The sequence below is a fragment of the Macrobrachium rosenbergii genome, chromosome 20, assembly GCF_040412425.1.
Source record: "Macrobrachium rosenbergii isolate ZJJX-2024 chromosome 20, ASM4041242v1, whole genome shotgun sequence".
NCBI classification, from domain to species: Eukaryota; Metazoa; Arthropoda; class Malacostraca; order Decapoda; family Palaemonidae; genus Macrobrachium; species Macrobrachium rosenbergii.
In genome coordinates this window covers 21240982-21251787 of record NC_089760.1, presented here as the reverse complement: position 1 = coordinate 21251787, position 10806 = coordinate 21240982, and positions in this window count along the sequence as shown.

Genomic DNA, 10806 nt, shown 5'->3' with positions numbered 1-10806 from the left:
TTTTACGTGTGCAATTTTTCTACGATAATATGTCCTTGATCTATTACATATCAGTAATTGCTATTGAGGAACTGAAAAACTTTTTCGAATGGGCGTAAATTCTGCTAATGAATAACCAGTCGCGTCTACTTGCGAATGAACAACAGTTCGGAAATTGCAAAACAGTGTGAAACTGTTTTATACCCATATAAAGCGGAATGCTTCAAACTCATTCGGAAGGGAGCAAATGGTTGATTGTGCTATGATTTTTTTTTTTTAATTTAAGAAAGAATAACCAGTTTTTAGTTTTCTGTAAAAGAAAACTATTGTACCGGCTTTGTGTGTCCGTCCACACTTTTTCTGTCCGCCCTCAGATTTACAAAAACTACTGAGGCTAGAGGGCTGCAAATTAGTATATTGATCATTCACCCTCCAATCATCAACCATACCAAATTGCAGCCCTCTAGTCTCAATTCTTAGTCACAACGTGCGTCTGGCAACGCTGTAGGACAGGCCACCACCGGGCCGTGGTTAAAGTTTCATGGGGCAAGGCTCATACAACATTATACCGAGACCACCGAAAAATAGATCTATTTTCAGTGGCTTTGATTATACGTTGTACAGAAAACTCGATTGCGCCGAAGAAACTTTGGCGCATTTTTTTACTTGTTTCATGATATAAAATTACCAAAGATATTTGAGTTGGTGCATCCCAGGATTTGAGCGAACAGGAATAATAATAATAATAATAATAATAATAATAATAATAATAATAATAATAATAATAATCGCATTACTTGCGGTAAGAGTAGATCGGTGACTACCACCAGAAACCACTGGCAGTTAGCGAAAAGCTGCAACGAGAGCTTGCAAACCACCCACCTTTGTGTAATTTTTAAGCTATGGTAGAATCGGAGGTGAAAGGAACAATTGGTCCATTGAATGATCTATCGATTTTATTGGGTACCAGATATTCCTTCAGATATCAATCAATAAGGAAATACAGCCGCCATGGGGGTTCTTGTTCAATCAGAATCAGGCTTGTCGTTTACGTTCGTCCAAAACCTCCCGCACTGAATGCAGGGTTTGAGCGCTAGTGAACGAAGGTTAGAGGAAGAAGCGTTGTGAGAAAAATGGCTTTTTTTCCTCCATAGAATGAACAAACCAAAGAAAAAACATACGATTGTGGTTGACATTGCATTAGAATTTGATGGGATTTTCAACTATAATCCCGATGATGCTCTGAGATTACTCTCATTTGACTTTCTCACGTCGAATTGGCATAAAGAAGTTTTTGACATTCGCGAGTCAATTTTCGGAACGTCAATACTATATGGTCTCTCTGTCCCACCTTTCCCCTCCCTCCCCTCTCTCTCTCTCTCTCTCTCTCTCTCTCTCTCTCTCTGAGTTTCACAAAAAAAGGATAAACTAAATCGCATCCTACTTCTTGAATATCGCACATGGCGTAAACTTGTACTCACAAATAGTCTTTGTGGGAACAGATAAAAATGGGGGTACCGTTGAATTTGTCTTTTTATGTTAATGAGTTACTCCGTTATCCAATTTTTCTTAGAATTATAAAACGGCAGTGACAGAACTCGGCACACTGAAATTAGATCTGTTATAAAACTTTGTAAACATTTGTATAATCTATTAATCATAAGCACTTTGTTGGACACCACCAAAAAGTTCCGTCATGGTTCTTTCGGAAGCACAGAGGATAGAATAGAAACCCAGCGTCTAAAAACGTTACGGAATTCACAACTGATCTCAAGCATCCATGCGAAATCAGAACAAGGTCTAAAGGCCTATATTTTGTGGTTGTTCGAGAAGCAGCAGATAATTATCTAAGATTCATGAAAAAAAAAAGAAATGTGTTGAAAGTAATTTCTTGCTTAACAATATGAGATAATAGTCTACACTCATCTCATTCAGAAAGAAATGAAAATAGATCCGAACTTTGAGAATGAAACTATATCTTTATTAAAGCCAAATAAATGTCGAACAAAACTGGAGCAACATGCAAATCGAAACATCACTCACTTGATAAAAGCATACTTTGCAACGAGATAATTTCCAGACGTGCTTTCCTTGTGGACCCACAACAGGAATAGAAACGGTGAAGTGTGTACATTTCTAAATGCAGGATAATTAGATAATTCTGAAATCAGTTTAATTAACGCTGAAGCATTCTTGGTCTCTTGTGCCTTACTCCCGTAATAACTTTAAGATCGGGATTTAATTATCAAGCTTCAGACGAAAGTCAGAGGCCCAGTTTCAACATAGCTGAGAAATATCTTCCTTGATATCAAAGGAATTGAATGCGAAATACGTCTCTGCCTTTAAGTTATTGAAGGAACGAGAAAAAAAGTAATCTTGGAGTTGTCATCCAAAGAAATGTATTTTTGGCAAGAAAACACACTCACAAGAGAGAGAGAGAGAGAGAGAGAGAGAGAGAGAGAGAGAGAGTTTTAGTGACATCTGTACACTTGTTCCAAAATAATATTTTGAATATCCAGGGAACAAAAACACCTGATGGTTGGTAAAACAGAAATATGATTGTCTGGAGTGGAATTAAGATCGAGAGCGTCGTTTGGCAGCTGTTTTCGAAATCTTTGACGGCACGGTTTAATGAACGCGAGACAAGAAGGCATTTGTTATTACAGATGTTCACGAAGAGTAGAACGATCAGAAAATGAATCCGTTTAAGGTAAAAGGACATTTGCTTCTGTGCGTATTGTCGACATGTGATAAATAAAAACAATTTAGTTCACTGTTTTAAAGATTGAACGTAGCTCAGTCCTTGAAAAGCACGAAGAGGGATTGAAAGCAGGGAGCGACCCTAACGACTGGGACACCACATATGGCTTATTGAGTAATCTCTTAGCAAAACATTTTGTCATATGCGCCACTTATGGTATTCATAGAAGTATTAATGCAGAGACACACACACACACTGGCGTACCCAGTTTTTCTAATCGTTATCTCAAACCTTCTTACATCTCATATAGCAAAATATTTGTCAATATCTCGTAAAACTTTAATGTTTGTATTCTGTTATGTCACTAAGATAGAACCATATTAATAGGCTACATCATGTCATTTTTATATAGCACTATTGTCTAAAAAATTTTATTACTTAAATCAATTCTGTAGTAGCAGTTGTTGTCTTGAACAAACCTCAATAATTATATATTAAATAAAAACACTTAAGTTCTGGACATATGCATAAAGAGGGGGAGGATTGTTAAGGAAACTGGAATTATACGTGCTTAAGTGTCAGGCAGATTAATCTCAAATCTCTGCGGTAATACTTTTCAAGGTTCATAAATGATCTAGCTATCAACATGTAAATACAACAGCGAGTTAAATGCCACATTTTTCCTGTTTTCTCATTTTTTAGATGCAATGAATTACATGTACTGTATGTGAGGGCATGTAAACACACACACACACACACACACACACACACACACACACATATATATATATATATATATATATATATATATATATATATATATATTATATATATATATATATATATTATATATATATATATATATATATATGTGTGTGTGTATATGTGTGTGTGTGTGTGTGTGTGTGTGTGTATAATGTATATACATACATGTATACATACTAATATATATACAAATATGTGTATATATATACATATATGCATACACACATGTATATATATGTGTGTGTGTGTATTCAAAGCACAAAGGATAGCATCCCCGTCCATCCAGAGAACTTCTCGAGAATTCGGAACTCGGCCTCACTCTGCACATTGTGCTATATTTACCCTTAAATAACTTCCTTTAAATTTTAATAGAATTCTCTTGCCTACCAGTTTGTATATGAATATTAAAATACTTTTTAATCATCTAGGAAAAAAATCGAAGACAAGGGTAATAGCCCATCGTGAACAATTTTTCTCTTTTGAAAGACCCTATTGATATGATATAATTTATGATTCCTATAACCTTTCAAAATCACTCTGAAAAATGTAACGTAGGGACCCAGTGGTAAGTTTGTATTCAGATCCGTGATCAGCGGCCAAAAATACTGTGGTATACCCAATTTAAAAGAAGTTGAAAAAAATCGCTTTCTGTATTCAGTTTCTTCTAGGAAAGAATGCATTCTTGCTCTTATTAATTCAGTTGGTTTCCGCGTCTTATGTGTCATCCTACGCCTTTCATCCTTAAGGATAAAGTCGAAGGTAAAATGGAGAGTTTTTTTTTTGTACTTTATTCAAATCAAGATATCTCAGTCAACAATAGGGTCTAATTTCTAAAAGTTCCTCCTGAAAAACTTTATGATGCCTTTCTTCGGGTATTATTATTATTATTATTATTATTATTATTATTATTATTATTATTATTATTATTATTATTATTATTATTATTATTATTATTATTATTATGAGTACTCATTCTTGAGGAAAAGCTAATACTCTGTGAACTTTAAAAGCAGAAAACAGAACATTATGTTTATATCCTTTGATAAATTGTGAATTGTTAGGTTTTGTTGGCAGTAAGACATATAAATTTTCAAAGACGACTGGTTTAATCAGACTTCAGCAACCTGGAAACTCACTGATACTCTCTTCCATCGATATGAGACATTTTAGTTCAATTCATTAGTGGGTAAACAAGTTGTTTAAAAACTCATCATAATTCCAGTTCACTTTCTTTATAAAATACAGCTTTACCTGGCATCAGTCTATAAAACTTTTCACTTTTGGTTCAGGTAACTCAGAACATCCGAAACATAAGTAATCATAAACTCAAGTACACGAAGTTTAGTTTGTTTTAAAAAGAATTATGTGCTTCTAAACAATGACCTGGTTGCAGCGTATTGCACAGTAACAAAGAAAAGTGAAATATGCGGACTTAATTTAAGATTAAATTTCGAAAATATTCCACCAGAATTTTCACACTTGCTCTACATTAAAGCCTGATGTGAAGATTTGAAAAACATGCAAAGGTATCTGATTCCGTAATATCCTTCAGCCCTTCACAGTAGGGTACATGTTACCCCAGTCATCTCTTGCTGTAACCCTTGCCCTATTTTAATCTCACTTCATTTACGTCTGCAGTTACTTTGCTCTTTTCCTTGATTACTTGAATACTTACAGGTATGTCTTTTAGTCAAATAGATAAGGTGTTACAACTGAGTACATCCATGCGCCTCTCGCACCTTGGAACAACATGCACCCATTTTATGTATCACTTGCACTCCGTCAAGTTATGCATAGGAACGCTGGATGATGATTAAAAGAGATTTATCGCCTTTTCTTTCTTTCCACGTCAAATAACTTTACTCAACAACTTTTGAATAAGCACTTACTATACAGTCAACCTTATCAATACCTTTTAATGATATCGTAAACTTCGTTTAAAGATAATGAAGTCACATTAACCCTGGTGACCTCTATAGCGTCTTTTAAGTAGACATTACCGAAAGGCCACTGACTCTCATCACTTTAATTCAGACATTCATACGCTGGGCTCCTTGCTAACCTAATTTAAATGCTGCATACTGCGCGTTCATCGAGTTTTATTTAAGGTGTCTGAGGCTAGTTTTGACTGCGAGTAAAGCGAATCTGCGTAAGGTTGGTCTTTGTTATTAAATAAGATTAAAAACCGCTTGTTACTGTTTTGCCTATTTCACAGTATACACATTGCATGCCACATGCATTCCTCCGATTTTTTTTTTTTTTTTTTTTTTTTTACTTTGAGCTACACGTATGTACTATGATCTTGTATTAGGGCAAATGTTTGACACAAGGTCCAGAGAATTATTCATTTATAGGGGGGGAGAGGGAGAATGGTCAAACGAATGTAAATAATTTAGTTTCAGGTTCAATGTAGAAGGCAAGGATTATCCTTTGAAGGATCCAAGAGATAATTTAAACGACATCGGAAACAGCAGAACAATGGACTAGGGACGTGAGAAAAAGAAACGTTCGCTGGACTCACGATCGTATATTATACTTCTTTTCATTCTGTCTTGCTCAATAGCTGCAAATCTAATTATGAAAATGTCTTGTTACAAGTTATGATGATATTCTTTCGTAGTTTCTATTGATCTTTATAGTTCAAATACCCAAAGAGATTTAATTTGGATGTCTTGGTGAGTAGGCCCAAACAGCAAATGCTATTACTTCCGGGGGTAAAGAGTAAAAAGGAATAAAGACTGTCCCTTCTAGCCGAGTACATTGGGCAGCGTGGGAGGAAACACCTAAAACGACTAGAAGATTTGGAAATAGTATAAAATATTGATAGAGGGAAACTATATATATATATATATATATATATATATATATATATATATATATATATATATATATATATATATATATATATATATATTTCACTCGAGGAATTTTCGAGAAGTATTTTAAAATCAATCCGTTTTTATAGTTTTCATCCCCGTAGAGAGGTAGTGCCGCCAGTTAATACTTAAGGTTCTTTGCAGCGCCCCTTCGGCTCCTAGCTGCAACCCCTTTCATTCCTTTTACTGTACTTCCATTCATATTCTTTCTTCCATCTTACTTCCCACTCACTCCTAACAATTGATTCACAGTGCAACTTTGAGGTTTTCCTCCTGTTACACCTTTAAAGCCTTTTACTCTCAGTTTCCGTTTCAGCGCTGAATGACATCGTATGTCCCACCTCTTGGTCTAAACTCTATATTCTATTCTGTTCTATAGTTTTCAAGAACGGCAATGTAATTTTGATGCACTGTTCTTTGAGTTACTGAAGTTGTTCAGGGTCAAATTCAGGCTGAAAGGTCGCAGGTGGAGTCGCCTTTTCAGCCCTCCTTAGAGATTGCAAATACCTGCACGATAGTAGTTTTAATGGACCATTGGGAAAAGAGCTTTCATAATGTATAATACAGGAAAAGTTGCGATATATTCGTTGAAATCGGATACACGAGACGAAGGAGAATGCAAAAATATTATGCCTCAGACTGTGCTGGAAGATCCTTGTGATCTATCTACCTATCTATCTGTCTATCATATATCTATCTATCTAGCTATATATATATATATATATATATATATAGAGAGAGAGAGAGAGAGAGAGAGAGAGAGAGAGAGAGAGCGCATTGCGCGTTGAGTCGGGTGGGGGTGTGGTATAAACTTGAAGCGCTGTGGGAGATCATGAACGAAGGCACCGTTTCAGATTTAGACAGAGAAGTACTACAAATAGATTACGAGTAAACTTGTTACTCTCTGTTACTCTGATTATGCGCTTACCATGAAAAACAAGAAACTTATCATTTATAGAGGAACAATCAGTCGGACTCATTGTAGCGTAAATTCGTTGAGTTGAGCTTAGAAGTCAAGCTCAGGTGGTCTGTGTGAGAGCACAGAGAACTTAAAATGAGGTGTGAAGGAGATCTTGCTCTCCAGCGGTAATGGCCATAAGCGGTGGCCTACCCTCAAGTCATCACTCTTTAGAGTTCATTCAGGCATGCCTTCCTTGCAGAAACTAATGGAACTGCTTACCCTGAGGCTTAGGGTAATAAAGCATAGGCAGAACGTTTATAGTCCGTGGTGTTGCCTTAGTTATGTTTTCCAGAGCCTGAGCTGTGTTCAATGGCTTTCAGCTGAGAGAAGTCAAAACGTTGTCTATGGGTCTTGACAGTTATGGTGGCATGAACCCTAACGGGATCTTTCCCGTCTCTTTTCAAAAGACTGCTTATTTCATCGCTCCTAAAACTACTACTGTTTTCAGAAGATTAGTTGTACTGGCAAGCAGTAGCGTAGCCAAGGCTGGGGGGGGCCACAAGGGCCACGTGCCCCCCCCCATCATATGGCCTGTGTTTCTAAATGACAGATATAGAAAAAAAGTATAAGAAAGCATTACAAACTCTTGATGAACATCAGAGAACTCATTGTCATAATTTTTCAGTTTCTCGAGCGGAAGCACTAGTATGTGTCGACACAAAGCAGGTAGAATCAGTACATGTACAGTTAGATGAACAGAAGAAAAAGGAACTGAAAGACAGCAGGCGTAAGTTCGCTCCCATAGTAAAAGCTATTATATCATGTGGTCAACAAAATATTAGTTTGAGAGGTCACAGGGACTGGGGTCGGGTCCAGATTGGAGAATCAAACAGGGCAAAGGGAAATTTCCGTGCTCTGCTTCGATATAGACAAGATGCTGGGGATAATGACCTTACAGAATATTTGGAAAATTCTCCTTCAAATCGCTTGATGACGAATGCACAAATTAAAAATTAGTTGATTAATAGTTGTGGTAATGTTATTAAAGTTTTTATTACTGATGCTGCTGTCCGTAAAAGCAGGCATTTTTTCTCTTCTTGCTGATGAAACCACTGATGTGTCAACAAAAGAACAACTTGCTTTGGGTGTAAGATACGTTGATGTCAACAAAGACGAGGTCCCAGAAGACTGTATTGGATTCATTACTGTCGAAAAGACAACTGGTAAAGGAATTGCTGAGGCTCTTGTGAAAAAGGGAAAATCTTCAGTTATGTATAAGTGACCTCAGAGGCCAAGGTTATGATGGAGGTTCAAATATGAATGGGTCATATCGAGGTGTACAGGCAGAGATCTGTGCCAAACAGCCTTTAGAATTGTACACACACTGTGCAAGTCATAGGCCGAATCTTGCTCTTGGAAAGGCATGTTCAGTCAAAGCATAAGAAATATCATGGGGACAGTGGAAAACATCATTTCTTTTTCCAGTGGAAGAACTGAACACAGAGCAATAAGAAAAGGTTGAAACCACTGTGTCAGACTCGATGGGTTGAACGATATGACTGGTATGGTATTTTATGATCTTCCAGCTATTGTAGGTGCTCTTAATGAAGTGAAAGAATCAACTTCAGATGTAAAGATAGGATCACTTGCAGGTTGTTACTTGAATGCAATATGCAACTTTCAGTTTGTTTTTGCACTATCTGCATGTGTGGCTGCATTTGGCATTACAAGACCACTTTCTCTCCAGCTTCAGAGTCCATCAGTGGGCATTGTAAAAGCATCGGAGTTGGTAGATATATGTACCCAGTCACCTACTACTCGCAGAGACAATCACTTCAGTTCTGTATTTAAGTTTGCCGAGGAAATGGCTACTATACTCTAGATCTTGCGGCGGAAGTGCCACGCATATCAAGTAAGCAGCAACATAGAGGGAATGTCAAAACTTCATTGCCATATGACCACTACAGAGTCAATGTCTTTTATCCTTTTGTTGACTATGTTCCATCAGAAATGAGAACAAGGTTTCCAAAGGATCATCCTATTCTCCAACTTCATCAGTCAATTCCAGTTCAGCGTCCGAGAACTGCAGGTGCAAGTTGGAAAGCCGTCGGAAGCAAATGTATCCCTCCAATGTCAGCTACAAAACAAAGAAATGAAGCTCAGTCAGCAAGATAATTTACTGCAGGCGAAAGACCGCCGGCTGGAGTAGGTGGCGAGGCTGGCCAGCAGCATGGACGAGAAGAATCTTCTTTTGGAGGGTGAGTTTCGAAATCTGAGACGAAGGAACGCTTGGAAAAAACAACGAAAGACTACAGAAAAATCTTGCAGTTCTTACGAGCTGGCATGAGTTAGTAGGAGCCTTCCTCATATGGATGGAAAGGAAATTAGTGAATCTCTGATAATAGGGTAGGAAGACTCGCTCAAATTTTCCAGAGGAACAATGATGTTATTTACACAAAGGAATCCATTCACTGCTTGTGTTTAGTTTCATATGTAATCATTCATATTATATTGATAATATTTTTTTGTTGTAAATTTAAAGAAAAGGATGTACTAAAATGTAAAAACAACTTCCCTCCGTTTCTTCATTTGACCATGATATATATATATATATATATATATATGTGTGTGTGTATTTATATGTGTATATATATGTATGCATTATATATGTATATGTATATATATATATATATATATATATATATATATATATATATATATATATATATATATATATATATATATGATTATATATAATCATGTTAATCCTACAAAAATAGTTTACTTTATGACAAATGTATCTTGCCATCATAAAACATAATTATGTATCATTAATGAAATTTTACATATGAAAATGCATACATATGAACCCTGTCAAATATATATATACTGATTTGGGAAATATATTTTCCGATAAGTACTGTAGGCCAGTATTTTTTTTAAATCGCCATCATAAAACAGATTATGTATCAAAATGAATCAGGAAAATGCAGAACCCTATCAAACATCATTTGGTCGTTTTTTCTAAGCATCTGGTTTATTTTTTTTTAAACTACCAACAGATTTGCATTGAGAATTTTATCCCATGTCGTTTTCTGGCATCAAGAATGTGGAACAGTTACCTGGTGCAGTTTTGGAATCTTCTGATCTCCAAATATTTAAGCAAGGACCAAATTCAGTCTTGCTCTCTGCAGATTACTGAATTTCAGGTGTGACGGTTTTATTTTCTGTGTCCTCATAGTTATTTATTTATTTATTAACTTTTCCTACAACTTGCGTCTATTTGCAGTTTGATTTCCCCTGTTTGTGCAGGGGTGGTTTGTAGCCAAAAAATCCAACGATTTTGATTATCTCAAAAATATTTCTCAACTTCTATTTTGTTTAGCTTTAAGAACTGAAACATCATTTTGATCTACTAGAAAACTGGAGTGCCGGACTTGATAAACGACTCTGGCATTTGACAACTCCTCTGTTCGTTCTGGTGTTGGAAGGACAAAATTTCTCCTTTTCATATTCACATATTCTCTTTTTTATCCTCTCTCTCTCTCTCTCTCTCTCTCTCTCTCTCTCTCTCTCTCTCTCTC